We start from the raw sequence: 17823 nt of genomic DNA on the forward strand, positions 1-17823 counted from the left end.
CCATATTGGAAAAGCGCAAAAAACTGCCAGGTTTGTAAAGTAATAAATTGAACCCATGGATCTGGATACAGCATATAGTGAGGAAATATTATAAACATTTGATACACTGCTGATTTTGCAAGTTTTCCCACCTACGAAGAATGAAGAGGTCAGTAATTTTTATCGTAAGCACACATGATTCTGAGACATAATCTAAAAATCATAAAATCACATTATATAATTTTTAAATAATTAAATTGCATTTTATTTCATTAAATAAGTATTTGATCAACCAGCAACCAGCAAGAATTCTGGCTCTCACATACCTGTCAGTTTTTCTTTAAAAAGCCATTCTACTCTGCCCTCATTACTTGTATTAATTGCACCTGTGTGGGGGGCTCCATGCAACATCGGGCCTCGTGGGATAAGGATGATTCTGAGAAAGTTCAGGAATAATCTCAGAACTATGTGGGAGGACCTGGTCAATCACCTGAAGACAGATGGGACCACATTAACATTAGTAACACACTATGCCATCATGGATTAAAATCTTGCAGGGCACTCAAGGTCCTCCTACACATGCCAGCACATGTCCAGGCCTGTTTGAAGACCATCTGAATGATCCAGAGGAGCCATTATAGAAGGTCATGTGGTCAGATGACATCAAAATAAAATTTTTTGGTATCAACTCCACTTGCCGTGATTGGAGGAAGACAAAGGATGAGTACAACCTCAAGAACACCATCCCAAAGATGAAGCATGGTGGGTGAAATATACTTTGTGTTTTTCAGCAAAGGAGACAGGACAACTGCATCATATTTTAGGAAGGATGGATAGAGTGCAGCATGGTGGCTCAGTGGATAGCACTGCAGCCTTGCAGCGCTAGAGTCCTGGGTTCGAATCCCACCAAGGAGAACATCTGCAAGGAGTTTGTATGTTCTCCCCGTGTTTGCATGGGTTTCCTCTGGGTTCTCCAGTTTCCTCCCACATTCCAAAGACCTGTGTCTTTGTGTGTTGGTCTATGTCTTTGGAATGTGGGAGGAAATGCTATGGAATTTAGATTGTGAGCCCCATCGAAGACAGTGATGATAATGGGTGCAAAACTGTAAAGCACTGTGGAATATGTTAACGTTATAAAAAAAATAAAGATTATTGTTGATTTTGGTCAACAACCTCCTTCCCTTAATAAAAGCACTGAATATTGGTCGTGGCTGGGTCTTTCTGCATGACAATGACCAAAAACACACAGCCAGGCCAACTAAGGAGTAGCTACGTAAGAAGTATTTCAAGATCCCGGAGTTCTCTAACCAGTTTCCCGGCCTGAGCACAATAGAAGATCTTTGGAGGGAGCTGAAACTCAATGTTACCCAGTGACAGCCCAGAGACATGAAAGACCTGGAGAAGATATATATGAGGAGTGGGCCAAAATCCCTTCTGCAGTGTGTGCAAACTTACTCAAGAACTACAGGAAATGTCTGACCTTTGTAATTGCAGACAAAGGTTTCTGTACCAAAAAATTAAGTTCTGTTTTTCAATTGTATCCAATACTTATTTCATGCAATAAGATGAAAATTACTTATGTAAAACATCATACAATGTGATTTTCCTGATTTTGTTTTTAAGATTCTGTCTCCTACACAGTTGCAGTGTACCTAAGATAAAAATTACAGATCTGTCCATTCTGTGTAGGTGGGAAAACTTAAAAATCAGTAGTGAATCGTGTACTTATTTTCCCCACTGTATATAAGAAACTAGTAGAAACTAAACAGTAATAAAAGGGTAAGTATGAGATAATAGTGAAAAAAAGTGTAAAATAAAATGAAAAAGAAAGAAAAAAGGTAAGTATGAAACAAAATAAATGTCTATGGAATAAATGTGTATAACTAAGTGCAATAAAAATTATGACACACAATGCATTTCATTTATATCTACCAGTGTCATATTGTCTAAAGACAGATTATATAAAAAAACAAAGCAATGATATATGATAGTGCAATGTGCATTGACAATTATTATGACCATATGGTGCATAATACACATATGTGATATTAAAATATGAAAACAAAGTGTGAACAGTAATATACTTAGTAAAACATCAAGGGAACATATACCACTAATGTAATACATGCACATAAAATGGATACATGCTTCAATGTTGACAACATTCACAAGGGAGAATGGATGTCAATATATTCTAGATAGATCAGCAGCTTGAATTAATCTCCAGTACTTATTGGTATGTCTACAAGCTACTAAAGTATTTGTCTTATTATTTGTAAAGTCATCTAAAAAAAAGTACTAGTGTGTCCTTGAAACATTTTACAAAGTGGTCAAGATCACCCTAGTATTAGAAGACAGAAGCTATAGTGAAAAGGTAGACAGATGATAAAGCACAGGCAGCAGACAGCAATCCTATCAGTAGCTTGAATCAGAGGAATAGCCCAAGTGATGGATTTAACGCAGACAACAAGGCTGCCTCTACTTTTCATTAAGTCATTTTTTTTTGCCTCAGTTTCCACCTTTACAATTAGCAATGGCCCTTGGGTATTTCCAACAGCAAAGTCATTGAAATGGGATAAGTAGTAATTGTTATCATTGCTTCATGTGTCTTAATATAGCCAGAGTCTCTTCAGATATTCTTCACTTACAGTGAGATATTATTATGTCTGGTCCAACAATTCAATCTATAATTGCGTTGTCTATTCTGTAAAGCACTCCTAAGTTGCACAGGATTTACTGTGCAAGCAATGGATTACAGACACCAGCCTACAGGTGAATAGGAAGTAAATCTCATCTTCTTTGAGTTATAGGCAAGTTTGGTATAAGATTATATTCTACAGAATTACAACAAATCATTAGAAAGTCAGTCAAATAAAACACAATTTCGAAGCTAAAACTTCATGAACTGCATGAACAACTTGTTGGAGAAAGGACTACTAATAGGAAAATGGATTATCATTAGCAAGTAGTAGTATTAATATTTTATATCTTGATTAGTTTAAAAATAACTTGCCATGAGGATAAATAAGGCAAAGTCATTGATTGCATTATTTCAGTAACTCAATTTGTTTTCTAATGAATCCGCTGAATGATGATATAGCAGGTCTTAAAGAGAACTTGACAACATGATTTTGTCATGTACAGACATGACTGTAATGGTGCTGCTAGGCTAGTTTCACACTAGCGTTTATTCCACGCAGCACACGGTGCTGCTAAGCCCCACCCCCTGCCGGCTCCCTGCCCGCCCCATCCGGTCATCGCCGCCTACTATCGCACATGGACGCTTGCGATCTGCGCACCTTATCTTTAGCATAGGGTGCGCAGATTGTGCACTCTTAGAAGTTATATGCTAATTCGGTGGACAGGGGTTGGACTGTACGCTGGATCTTCTCTTCCTTTTCTGTGATTCTCTGACTCTCTGCCTTCCTCTAGTGTTTGAATGGTAGGTCGCTGCTTTTCAGTTACCTGCTTCTGTTTGAAATCTAGATGCTTTACCATTATTACCGGCATGTGCACGGATTGAGTCCCCAGCAGTAGGTTTTATATTTTTGACGGTTTTTTTTAACTTTTTGTATAATTACTATTTTTGCCCCCTTACGGAACTGATATACTCCTGTACAATGAGATCACAAAAAGTGGCCAATCGGCTGATATAGGGAGCCATTTTCTTATGTCTAACCACTTCTACACAAGAATGAATGAAAGTGACAGAAAGAGTTTATGCTAAAATCAAGATGTGGAACTTTCGTATACATCAAACTATGTTAATAGGCTCACATTGTTAGGTAACAACATGACGTATTTTTATTCTGCGATACAGAAAAAAACAATTCCTTACGTCATATAAAAATCAGATGACTGGACAAATAGCAGAAATTCAAATAGCAAAAATTGCCATTGAGGAAATCAAGTGAGCTTCTATGAGAAAATCAAGTAAAGGAGATAAGCTATCAGAAGGGCATTGAGGAAAATCAATAAATAAATGGTAACATGTTTCACAAGGTGAAGAAAGCAAAGCTGTAGTTAATAGTCTAAAGTAGGCTCATTGCTCATGTTACATCCTGTTTTATACTAATCAAGCCTAGATAGGTTTTCAGTAAACAGAAACAGAACCCAATATTTGTTAACTGAGCTCAACAAGCAGAATATTTTCTTATCCTAGGCAAATTGCATGCTTTATTTGTTCTAATAGTAGCAATCTGTAACTGTTATCCTGATCTGTAACTGAATAATGTTTAGATCTAGATCCTTGTGAATGGTCTGGGTCTTTCCACCGTGGAGCAACTGAAGACTCAAGGAAGAGAAGATAAAAAAGAGTAATGGTGCAGATGAAGTTTCACTGTTATCAAAATTTTGAGAATGAATGGTCAGCACAGGATGAGAAAAAAGCTAATTTATCTGAAAAGATATATTACAAGGTTTCACATTTTCATTTGTACTATTGATTTATGGAAAAAAAGATGAATAGTCTTTAAATGTACCTAAAGAGCCATTGTAATTTTTATTTAAACAATAAAATCATAAAAATTAAATAATTAAGAATCAGTTGACTAATACTGGACAACCCCCTTTTAATGGGCCAAAAAAAGGTGAAAAAATATAAAAAAAACTATGCTCACTTCCTGAACCAGAGCTGCTTGCCAGCATCCAGCAAGGGGGTCACGTAAGTGTAAGCAGGTTGCGGGATGCAGTGATGGACAGGAGACAGAACAAGGGTTAAGAAGTTTAACAATTTAATTTAACAGTATAAGCTCCTCACAGGGAGATCAAGGGTTAAAGAGTCAATGCAAGAAACAAAACAGAGGGTAAAGAATGCAGAATAGCAGCAGTACAATTGTCAAAACTTATCGTTTTCTTAGGATCCTCCTCAGCTGATCCCGCAGGGGTTGTAGTGCCGGTAACGACCGGGGAATTGTTCACAGATGGGGTCCTTTAATTGACGGTCCATCTTATGGCCACAGCGGTCGGTCTCTGGCACCTTCCGCTGAGCCCCCAGTTCATTAACGTGTGCGGCCAAAGTAAATAGGGCTGCAGTCCTTCCGGACACAATCATTGGCTGAAGTGCAGCAACTAATGGGTCAGGCCGTGTGTGCTTGTCTGGCACCTGGTTTTCTCCCTTCCACACATGCACTGTATCTCTCTCTAATGGCTCCTCTGCAGACGGTGGTAGCCGACAGGCATGACTGGTCGGAGTGCCGTGCTCAGGGGACAGAGCACCCTGCTCAACCTGATGCACGCTGCTGGTTCGTGCCAAAACTGTTGCAGCCAAGCGCGCTTTTGTTTTTATCCGGCCCCTCCTACTGAGGTCATGAGGTTGGTCCAGTCGCTCATTGCTTCCCTCAGGAACCATGGAAGGCATCCTCAACAGTTCCGGACCCGACTCGGTACAGGTACCTGCAGCCTAATCCATCTCCTTACATAAGCACTGCAACCAATCAGGGGCCACTAGATGTTCATATCAGGGATCCAGAGCTCTAAGTACATAGGGAATGTATCAGTAGAATCAACCCTCCTAAGCCATTGGAAGCTCAATAGAAGGATACCTTGATATCTGAAATCCGATGTTTTATTCCGGTCAGACATAGATTTGCAGGCGAATCTGCCTCCAGAGTTTATTTTAATTAAAAAGAGGATGCTACCAGTGTGATGTGTAATGGCCGCTTTCTGCTCTCCTGATCTCATTGCAGAGCTGGCTGTGTGTGGTTATACCTGAAATATCTGAGGTTCCTCTCATTGCTTCAGCTTTCATCTTATCAGCAGCCATTGTTGCGATATAGTTACAATACAGCAGAGCTGTGGGAGTTGCAGTTGCTAACTTGTTTGCTATGAGACAAAGTTCAGTCCTATTGTATGGTGTTAATTACATGTCTCACACTGGTAACTCACTCTTTCCTCTATAATAATCTCTGGAGACAGATTCTCATGCAGATCAGTGTCGGGCTTATAGCCTGGAACAGCTCATTAGCAGATAAGAGAAACATGGATTTCTCTGGAACAAGACATCTTATTGCAGATATCTAGGATTTTTTTTATTCTTCTTTCTATGACCTGCATGCCTATATAGAGGGCTTAGGAGGGTTGATCCTATTGACAGATTCCCTTTCATAAGGGGTTGTCAAGTAGTGTATAACTTCTTTATGACACCTGGGAACATATGTACTAATGGTTGAAAATTGGGATTGATTAGCTCAATCTCAGGAAAGTACAGCACAAAATGAATTAGGCTTCATAAGGTATTACACATTCGATCTTAATTTTGTTCATTAAGTTAATTCTTACCTATATAATTGTACACAAAAAGTTCACATTAAAAAGGAAAATTACTGTTGATTTAAAATGAAAATGATATTCACACAAGAGTCTTAATGGTTGACTTCCTAGTTTGATGATTATGTACATGTAACAATTGTAGTCCACTAGACTAAACTTCAACTTAGATACACAGTGTTTCTATATTATTGTCACCTTGTCACTACTTTTTACAAATTACCATAATCTCAAGTACCTGAAACCTAAATAAAAGTTGCTATGTATAGGCACAAAATTCCAAAAGAAGTATGTTCTTCCAATAATAGTCTCATAGCAAACGCCCATCAGTTAAATAAACATACAAGATTAGTTTGATATCAATTTTAGATACATGTTACAAAGTAGAGAGGGAGAGAGCTTAAACTATAGTGTTAATATTTCCACCCACACCTCACCAACAAAAAAAATCAAACAGAAATATTGGATAAAACTAACCATAGAGCAAGCATTAAAACATTTCAAGTACTTCATCATTTTGGATTATAGAAGGTCAAGTATTGACTACTAGAGTGCAACGAGAATTAAGTCATGACTATGAGAAGCAGGTATCCTCAATGTACATATTGTAAGGAACAGGAATCCCTGCCTTTTGACACAACAAAAGCCATTACCCCGTACTATTCCATTACCTAGATTACCTAATGTTTTGCCTTATTTCAGTCCAGAGCATCTGCTGTCCTCTTTCTGCAACCCAGTTCCTACGTTTTCATGCCTGGCTGAGTTGCTTGGCATTGTGTCCATTTATAAAGTATGGCCTTCTGTCCACAATGCTTCAATGAAAATCACACAAGTTTTCATTATATGGAATTTGGCATGAAGTTTATTCCTACATTGTAGTGAAAATGTACATAAACTGGCTTCAAATGTGTTGAATGAAAAATCACCATTACTGTCCATATGACTGCACAATGGAAATATAATGGAAATAAAATATCTGACAGATATTAGGAAAGAGTCAATAAGAATTAGAACTGAAACTTGAAACTATTTGGCCAAAAATATGTGAACATTATATAAATAGAATATACAAAAGTAGAGCAAAAACATTTCTAGAAATATAGAGATAAAAGAAAATACCATTCCAGTGAGATAAAAAATAAATCACTTTCATCCATTTTAGCAGGGATTCAAAAAAGTGAAATGAATTAATTGATTTGGGATTTTTATTCCCAGACTGCTTATATAGAAAACAGCTTACACACAATGACCTTCTTCACCTGAAAAGTCTGCTTTTATTAGATTGTTAGATTTCATCTGACACATCAGTTGTTAAATATGTTTAAGACATATGATGCTTTTCAGGGAAGCATATGGTTCATATGGTTCTGTGCCTAGGCTAAAAACAAAGAATTAGGAAAAGATTAGCAATAATGAACATCAATATTATTTATGTAGAGGGTATAAAAATTTGACTGTGAACTTTTTTTGTGCTGGAATATCTTGAATATATTTATTTTGTTGCATAGTCTTCCACCCATAAAGTATCAATTTTTTATCAGGTCACATATCTAACAGTGAGCGGAGAAGTGACTGATTTTCTGACAGCGGTACAATTTATAGTACGATTAACTTATGAATTCTGCCATTCAATAACTAGCACTACTATTTAGAACTAATATAGTTATTATAAGCTTTATCAAAGTGTACTGTCAAAAATATGATATAAAATGAGCCTGTCACTTCAAATTGTCTAGGAGACTATTTGCAGTTCATTTTTTTACTATGTTCCAAGAGACATATGACAGATATAGCTATAGGCCCCTGTGCTTCCTAGGTACCCTTTTTAACATTTTCTGCCATACTTTTTTCACTAAATAGAAAATCTATTTTTACACAAAGAGCACAGTAAGAATATACAATGGGAGACAGGCCTCTTTGGGATATAGTTTGTCATGGAATATGCTCTACTCTCCAATGATCCAAAAAAGTAATTGTGAAAAGACTCTATGGCTAATTTCGCTCAGATGTCATGGCTTTCCGATTTCCATTTTCCAGGATCTATTGCACATATGATTAGTCAGTTATGTTCTATTATAATGGTGGTCTCTATAATTATTCGCCAACAAAATTATAATTTGCCAAATTGTATGGATTTTACCTGAAAATTTGTTTTGCTTTGAACTTATTCTCTGTGAATTAAAGGTCCATTATTATGCTCTGGGGTCTTTATAGACCCCAGAGCATAGCAAACATAATATGTAGAAAAAATAAAATAATACTCATGTTACTGCTAACTTGTTTGTCTACCTCCTCTGCTAGTTCTTCTAAATACAGTACTCCATGCCTATTTTTTCTGCTACTGCAGACTGAAACCTATTCATGCTAGGCTTGCACTTATGGGTGGGACCTGTTCATGTGAGTTGTAAGTTTGTGGCGGATATTTCACAATGTTGCAATCTTACGAAGCGCATGCGCAGGAATGTCTTGTGCCTGGTATCAAAAGAAAGTCCAAGTCTGGAGTGTGACAAAGTCACTACTATGCACAAGCACAAAGAAGTCCCAGCCTAGCATGAAGAGGCCCAGAATTCAGTGTGTGGTGGTGGTAATAAAAGACGGTTTTACAGTTCAGCAACATAGCAGCCAATAGGCCATTCTGAAGTATACAGATTTTTTGAAAAAATGCAAAACAGGATTAAGTTCCACTTGAATAAATTTGCTTTTCTTTACTTATTAGCTGATTTTTATCAATTAACAAAATGAAAAGGGAATTATTGAATGAAAAATTTAAATCAAATCAGTTTTGATGACCATTTTAATATGACCACTAGTGATTGCTCTGGAACTGAATCAAGTCCATCAGAGATGGACAAATTTTCCTGCGATACTAATCCTGAATATTTTTTAGTAGGGAGTTACTATACACCATTTAAACTGTGCCAATTGTGCATCAAAATAAAAAAGCCAAAGTTGAGTTGGTTGGCTAGAAATAGCATTTCTGTATTGCTCCAGCACTGTAACAAGTCCATCTGTGGTGAACAAATTTTCCTGCGCTAGTATTCCAAGTTTTTTTTCAGCAGGGAAAGATTATATGGTATTTATACTGCACTAGTTTTGCATCAAAATAAAAAAGCCAGACTTGGTTGGTTAGAAATAGCATAGCTATATTGCTCCAGCACTTTAACAAGTAGATCTGAAGTGGGCAAATTTTCTTGCAATACTAATCCTGTAAATATTTTTCAGCAGGGAAATATTATACGGCATTTATACTGCACCAGTTGTGTATCAAAATAAAAAATCTAGAGTTGGTTGGTTAGAAATGGCATTGCTATATTTGTCCAGCACTGTAACAAGTCCATCTGAGCTGGCCAAATTTTCCTACAATGCTAATCCTGAAAATTTTTTTCAGCAGGCAAATATTATATTGCATTTATACTGTGCCAGATGTGCATCAAAGTAAAAAAATCCAGTTTTGGTTGGTTAGAAATAGCATTGCTATGTTGCTCCAGCACTGGAACAATTCCATCTGAGGTGGGCAAATTTTCCTGACATATAAATCCTGCAAATTCTTTTAGCAGGGAAATATTATACACAATTTATACTGTGCCAGTTGTGTGTCAAAATAAAAAAACAGAGTTAGTTGGTTAGAAATAGCATTGCTATATTGCTCCCGCATTATATCAAGTCACCTGAGGTTGGCAAATTTTCCTGTGATACTAATCCTGCAGAAATTTATTAGCAGGTAAATATTATACACCATTTATACTGCACCAGTTGTGCATCAAAATGTAAAACACAGTTAGTTGACTAGAAATAACAACGGTATATTTCTCCTACACTGTAACAAGTCCATCTGAGGTGGCAAAATTTTCTTGTGCTACTATTCCTGCAAAATTTTTTATCAGGGAAATATTATACCAATTGTGCATCAAAATCATACAGCCAGACTTTGTGGGTTAGCAAATGCTGCTCTATATTACTCCTGCACTGTAGCAAGTCCATCTAAGGTGAGCACATTTTCCTGTGATACTAATCATGCAAAGTTTTCTCAACAGGGATATATCATATGTAACTTAAAAGGGGAAAGGCACGTGGCAAAGGACAGGGAAGTGGATGTGATGATGAGCAAAGAGGACGTGGGTTAGGTGAAACTGTGCATACAGCGGGAGCATAATAAACACCCACATTATATCAGATGTCTCTCTACATCTTGGAGGTCTTTGCCTGCCCTGCCTCTAGCGTATTGTCCAAGCGGCTTTTTAGTGCCGCTGGGGGTATTATAACTGATAGGCATATCTGCCTGTCAACTAAAAATGCTGACAGGCTGATTCTTATTAAAATGAACAATGGCTTGATTGGCCCAGGCTTCTAAACACCATCAGATGACAGCAGCAGAGCATAAACTTAAATCCAGTATTTTTTTTCTTCCTAGTGTATTCCCATGCACCCCTTCCCACACAAACATGGGTATACACTTCAGGATTTCATCTTTTTTGTGTAGTCCTCCTCCACTGATCTGCACTCAGAAATTCAGAAAATCAGGCAAAATTAACTGATTCAAAGTGTCTGTTTGTAGTTTCACTGTAGCAGCTGTATGTAAGAGGTAGTGGTGGGAGACTGTATGCTACTGGAGCTGGAATTACTACTACTGAACTCTCCATCCATTTCTGGGGACTCCTTGAAGTATGTTAGGGGTCATTGTCCTGCTAGAAGACCCATAACCTATGATTCAAACCCAGCTTTCTGATACTGGACACTACAAAAACCCTAAATCCTTTGGGAATCTTCATATTTCAATTCACCCAGTGCCAGAGTCAGTAAAACAACCCTCAAATATCCTTGAACCTCCACCATATTTGACTGTAGCCATTGGGTTCTTTCATTTGTAGGCCTCATTCCATTTCCAGTAAACAGTGGAATGACATGCTTTACCAAAAAGCTCTATCTTGGTCTCATCTCACCACAATATGCCTGCTGACCCTCCATGTTTCAAACTTTACAGTACTAATATGAAAAAGGAATTTTGCCCACCTCAGATGGATAACTTATATTGCAGTAGACATATATGGCTATGCGAAGCGTATCTGGCTGCCGACCCTACAAAAATCTTTAGTGAGGGCTGGGGGCTGGCCCTCTAAAATTAGAGTAACGAGTACCCTAGCATTTAGTGCTCACTCATAACTAATGATCACCTTTTGTCTTCAAAATAGCATCAGTTTTTCCAGCTGGGTAACATTCAGCCAAACTCTGCTATAAAGGTGAGGTTATTGAAGATAGTTTCTATTGACAAGTCATATACCATGGCAAGATTGAGAGCAGTCAAAAGGCCCAATGTATTTATACAGCATCAGCACATCTTCTTCCAGCTAAAAACTTGAAAGCAAAATGGTTTTCAAAATGTTCTTTTCAAGCTGTTTTGAAAATCAACAAGAATTAGTGAACCTTGATGATCGTAGTGCCAGTGATCAGCCAAGGAAACTTAGTGAAGCAGATGAAATATGTGTCATGCTTTCTTCCATTCAAAATTGGAAGATGTCCAGCGGTGCCATCAGCTCAGAACAGCTACAATAGCACCCAGCTACATCCATTTACTGTTCAGAGAAGTCTGGCCAGAAGTGATTTTCATGGAGGAATTGTGGTCAGAAATCCATGCCTTCTAAATGGACACAAATCAAAGCTATACAACTATGCACAAAAGCAAAGGAAATGGGTTGCCAAAGGGTTGCAGCAGATGGTCTCTGCAGATGAGTCAAAAAATGGAAATATTTAAATACTGGGTTATAACAAAAGTCAGTGTCTTCTCCAGAGGGTGGGAGAACAGAACAATGCTGAATGTCTGTAGGCAACAGTGAATCATGGTAGAGATTCCTTGCAAATTTGAAGCTGTATTTTAACAGATATAGCTGAAGATTTGATCAAGATTTATGGTGTCCTCAATTCTGAGAAATACAGACAGATACTTACTTAACAATCACACAATGCTATAAAAGAGCTTCTAGCTCCAAATTAGTTCTGCAGTAGGACAAAGACCCCAAATATATAACCCATGTTATTTAGATCTATCATTGGCGTAAAGAAGGACAAGAGGTACTGGAAATGGTGACATGGCCCCATAGAACCCTGATATCATATATCATCATGTCTGTCTGGAATTACAGAGAGAGAGATTTATGCAAGCTTACATCCACATCTACACTTATGGTTAGTTCTTCAATATGTTTGGAACAACTTCTGTGACAAATTCCTGTAACCCCTTAACAACTGCTAATACGCCTTTTAATGGCGGCAGTTAAGGGTACTTATTCCTCAGTGCCCCTTTTTAAGGGTGCTGAGAAATAAGGGTTTAGTGCCCCCCAGCATTGTAAAATGTAATTCGGGTCCGTTATTACTGACCCCTGTGCTACGATCACCGTTATTCATGGAATAATGGCAACTGCAAAAAAAGTTCAATTTTCTACTTTTTTCTCTCTCTTCTGATATGATTTAGCACATCAGAGGAGAGAGAAATGGGGTCCTTCGATACCTGCAATGTCCCCCAGTCCCTCCAGCTGTGTCCTGTGTTCTTCCAGGAAAAAAATGGCACCCACCGAGATCTGCCGGCCGGCACCCTGCAACAATAGGAGATTTCCTCTATTGGTTCATTTTGATCACTGTGATAGACCCTATCACAGTGAATAAAATGAAAAAATAGTAAGTCAAACCCCCCTTCATCACCACCTTAGTTTGGTAAAAATCATAAAATAAAATAAACTTATTTTTCCCATTTTTCAGATAGGGTTAGGGGTAGGGTTAGGGTTATGGTTGGGGTTATAGTTGGGGTTATAGCTAGGGTTACGGTTATGGTTGGGGTTATGGTTAGGGTTAGGGTTAGGGATAGGTTTGGGTTAGGGTTGTGTTAGCGTTAGGGTTGTGTTGGGGGTTAGGGTAATGGTGTTGGAGTTAGAGTGGTGTTGGAGTTAGGGTTGTGTTGGGTTGGGTTTAGGGTTGGGGTTAGGGCTGTGTTAGGGTTGGAGTTAGAATTGGGGATTTCCACTGTTTAGGTACATCAGGGGATCTACAAACGCAACATGGTGCCCACCATTGATTCCAGCCAATTTTGTGTTCAAAAAGTCAAGCGGTGCGCCCTCCCTTCTGAGACCTGCCATTTGCCCAAATAGTGGCTTTCTCCCACATACGGGGTATAAGTGTACTCATGAGAAATTGCAAAATAAATTTTGTAGTCCATTTTCTCCTGATACTCTTGTGAAAATAAAAAAGTTTAGCTCCAAATTAAGTTTTTTGTGAAAAATGTAAAATGTTAATTTTTTCCTTCCACATTGCTTTAGTTCTCATGAAGCACCAGAAAGTGTTAATAAACTTCTAGAATGTAGTTTTGTGCACCTTGAGGGGTACATTTTTAGAATGTTGTCACTTTTGGTTATTTTCCGGCATATTGACCCACCAAACTCACTTCAAATGTGAGATGGTCCCTAAATAAAATGATTTTGTAAATTTTGTTGGAAAAATGAGAAATCTCTTGTCAACTTTTAACCATTGCAACGTCCTAAAAAATGTTTATAATATTGTGCTGATGTAAAGTAGATATGTGGGAAATGTTATTAATTATCTATTTTGATATGACTCTCAATTAAGGGCATAAAAATTTAGAGTTTGAAAATTGAAAAATTTTTGCCAAATTCCTTTTTTTTTTTAAGTAAATAAAAACGCAAGTAATATAGAAGAAATTTTACCACTAACATGAAGTACAATATGTCATGAAAAAACAGTCTCAGAATCACTGGGATCCATTAAAGCATTTCAGAGCTAAAACCTCATAAAGTGACTGTGGTCAGAATTGCAAAAATTGTCTTGGTCATTAAGTACCAAATTGGCTCTGTCACTAAGGGGTTAAAAACTTTGTGCAAGTGTACCTAGGAGATTTGATGCTATTTTGAATGCAAATGGTGGTCACACCAAATATTCATTTGATTTCTGTTTTGTTGATTCACTTTGCATTTTGATAATTGATAAAATTAAATTATTAATACCTATATTTGACAACATTCTTACTTTCTTGCATTGTTTCGAAACCTGCCTAAGGCTTTTGCTCAGTACTCTATGTCTGACAAGCTCATGCTTTAAGATTATTTTTATGTACAGTAGATTTGCCTGCAAAACTTGTAAAATTGAAAATCTGTTCCAAACATTTAAACTAACTCATTTCAGACACCACCATAACTTGCTGACTTTATTGTATAAATAAACACTTATTTAATATTTTAAAGGGAGTCTGTCACCTCATTTTAGCCCTATCAGCTGCCAGCACCGCCATCAGGGGCTTATCTACAGCATTCTGTAATACCGTAGATAAGCCCCCGATGTAACCTGAAAAAGAAGAAAAACGAGTTATAGTATACTCACCAAGGGGCGGTCCGGATCTGGAGGGTGTCGCGGTCCGGTCCGGCACCTCCCATCTTGTAGCGATGACATCCTCTTCTTTGCTTCCCGGTCCAGCGCCTGCGCACTGCAGTACTCTGCTCTGCCCTCAACAGGGACCGGACCGCGACACCCTCCGGACCCAAACCGGACCCAGATCTCCCCTGGGTGGGTATAATATACCTCGTTTTTCTTCTCTTTCAGGTTACATCGGGGGCTTATCTACAGCATTACAGAATGTTGTAGATAATGCCCTGATGGCGGTGGCAGCATCTCACAGCACAAAACTAGGTGACAGATTCCCTTTAAGAGTCTGTCTCAAAACTCAAAAAACAATGTCAATCTAAAAAACGTAATGGCTCTAGGAAGGAGTTAAACTGTTGCAGCACGTAGAATTATATATATACTGTATCTGTCATGTTAAAATGTACATCTCATGGTCAAAAATAACTCTTTTTGTACTTTACAATTGTGCATATGGCATTAGTATTATCACCAAAATATCACCAAAATATTAAAATAAAGACCTAGAAATCAATTTATATAAAATCAACGGAAATTAAGTATGCCATATTGGCAAAACTAAATTTGAGAAGATTTATAGAATAAAGGCCATAACATCAGAAAACTGTAAAACAAGTAAGACTAATATTACAGTGCTCATTCCTATGTTTTCATGCACAGATAAGTAACATGGGAATTTGCTAAAATATTTCATGTGTAAATCTATAATGGAAAATATTATCAGAATCAGGCAGTCAGCTACAGGAGACATGATAGTTTGGGATCAGCTAGTTGCTGTTTTATGTTAAAAGGAGTGAATGAGTTTGTTCAGTCAAACATTCTCAATAGCTTTCTAACAAGAACAGGCTTAGTGATGTGTAGACAGAACACTTACTTGATAAGATATTCTCAATCTCCTGAAGCAAAAGTAAGCCTACTTAATATTTATAGGAACATGAAATAGCAGTATCTTTAATTGAGGTTAAGGAGAAAAATATACCTAGAAATGGTGCAAAAAATAAATTGTTATGATAGCATATCAGAGTTCAATAATACCCGAAGGCAGGTGTTAACTATGTAAGAGCTGGTACAATTTTATTGGAACAGAACTGTTCTGCCATAAAATTATGCCAAGCAATTCTAACCTTTACAGCTGCTGAATTGCAAGTTTTCATCATGTGTTAAGAATGGCTGAACATATGACTAGACACGCAAATGTCAGACATACCATGAGCCCAGGATAGAATAATAACAAAACATAAAATTACACATAGGGACAATATAATGTGTGCAAACTGACATTTCAAAAAGCATATTAGAGAAATATATGATACTAGATTATGGCCCGATGCTATCGCATCGGGAGGATGCGATAGCATCACACCTCTTGCCATGTTAACCTTCAACACACACACTCCTCAACACACACTCCTCTCACCTTTCACCATCTCCACTCACTCTTTCACTCCACATACGACCCCTTCTCTCACTCCGTCTCTCATACTCACGCCGTCATTGCCGTTGCTCCACGATCCCCGATATCTTCTTCCACCGGCGCCATCCTGGATCCAGACGTTGTCCACGCCGGCGACATGTTCTTGCGGCGACGCCATCTTGAGTATTGTGAAATCCCACGATAGTCAAGATAGCGTCGCCGGAAGAACAGGTCGCCGGCGTGGACGACGTCGGGATCCAAAATGGCGTTGGCGAAATCTCGCGAGTTTTCGCCGACGCCATTTTGGATCCCGACGTCGTCCTCGCCGGCGACATGTTCTTGCGGCGACGCCATCTTGACTATCGCGGGATTTCGCCGATCCAAAATGGCGTCGCCGCAAGAACATGTCGCCGGCGTGGACGACATCGGGATCCAAAATGGCGTCGGCGTAATCTCGCGAGATTTCGCCGACGCCATCTTTTTGGATCCCGAGTCGTCCACGCCAGCGACATGTTCTTGAGGCGACGCCATCTTGAATCTCGCGGGATTTCACGAAATCCCAGATGGCGTCGCCGCAAGAACATGTCGGCGGCCTGGAGAACGTCTGGATCCAGGATCGCAGCGGCGGAGGAAGATGTCGGGGCAGCGACGATGACGGTGTGAGTATGAGAAACGGAGTGAGAGAAAGGAACGTATGTGGAGTGAAAGAGTGAGTGGACGTGAGTGGAGGTGAAAGGTGAGAGGAGTGTGTGTTGAGGCGGTGTGGTGTGTTGAGGGTTAACATGTGCGTGTGTGTGGTGACGTCACCGGTTACAACTGGACGGAAGTTGTTACAACCGGAAGCTGCTTAGGGCATTTATTATTATAGATGATGAGGAAGAAGCCGTCTGTTGTTGGCGGTGATGGCGTGTAGAGGCTTCTTCAGCCAATGTAATAGATTTAGAGTTAGGGGATTCGTGTGTGAGACGACGGCGTTTATAAGCCTTAATCTTGTCAAGTCGATGCTGTTTTTCCTCAGGAGTCTCATTAGCACGGCGTTGTTTTTGTCGTAGTGCTAAAGCTGCTTTCCTTTCACTGGCATTGACATACTGTGCATCGGTATTGAATGGTGGTATTGATAGGGCAGAAACAGATTGCTAATTAGTTATGTCAGTGAACGGCATATGGGATGAAGTGTAGCAGTAAATTGTTCCACATGCTGATGTGGAAGCATCCTTTTGTGAGTCTAATAATAATGATGAGGAAGAGGCCATCTGTTGTCGGCGGTGACGGCGTGCAGAGGCTTCTTCAGCCAATCTTATGGATTTAGAGTTAGGGGACTCGTGTGTGAGGCGACGGCGTTTATAAGCCTTAATCTTCTCAAGGCGATGGTGTTTTTCCTCAGGAGTCTCATTAGCACGGCGTTGTTTTTGTCGTAGTGCTAAAGCTGCTTTCCTTTCACTGGCATTGGCATACTTTTTGTTATGACTCATGTTGGCACAGGTAAAGGAGTCTATTTGGCAGTTATCTGGCAGTGAAGAAGGCGTCCTGGAGTATTGTAGAGTAAACAGATACTAATTGACCCTGTAATTGCCCAGCAGTAGTTATGAAGTGGTAGTGGCAAATTGGCCCTGTAGTTAGACACCGGCAGAGGAGCAAGGCAGCAGTAGTTATGGCGGTAGAGGCAAATTGGCCCTGTAATTAGACACCGGCAGAGGAGCAAGGCAGCAGTAGTTAAGGCGGTAGAGGCAAATTGGCCCTGTAAT

At 38.9% G+C, this 17823-nt stretch overlaps 1 protein-coding gene across 2 annotated transcripts in view; it reads left to right on the plus strand.

Moving 5' to 3' along the window:
* Window positions 1-17823, plus strand: part of GPC6 (glypican 6) — a 1398086-nt gene that overhangs the window by 1025854 nt on the left and 354409 nt on the right. The window lies entirely within an intron of this gene.

The sequence above is a fragment of the Dendrobates tinctorius genome, unplaced genomic scaffold (assembly GCF_039654945.1).
Source record: "Dendrobates tinctorius isolate UK_male_01 unplaced genomic scaffold, ASM3965494v1 ptg000064l, whole genome shotgun sequence".
Taxonomy (NCBI): Eukaryota; Metazoa; Chordata; class Amphibia; order Anura; family Dendrobatidae; genus Dendrobates; species Dendrobates tinctorius.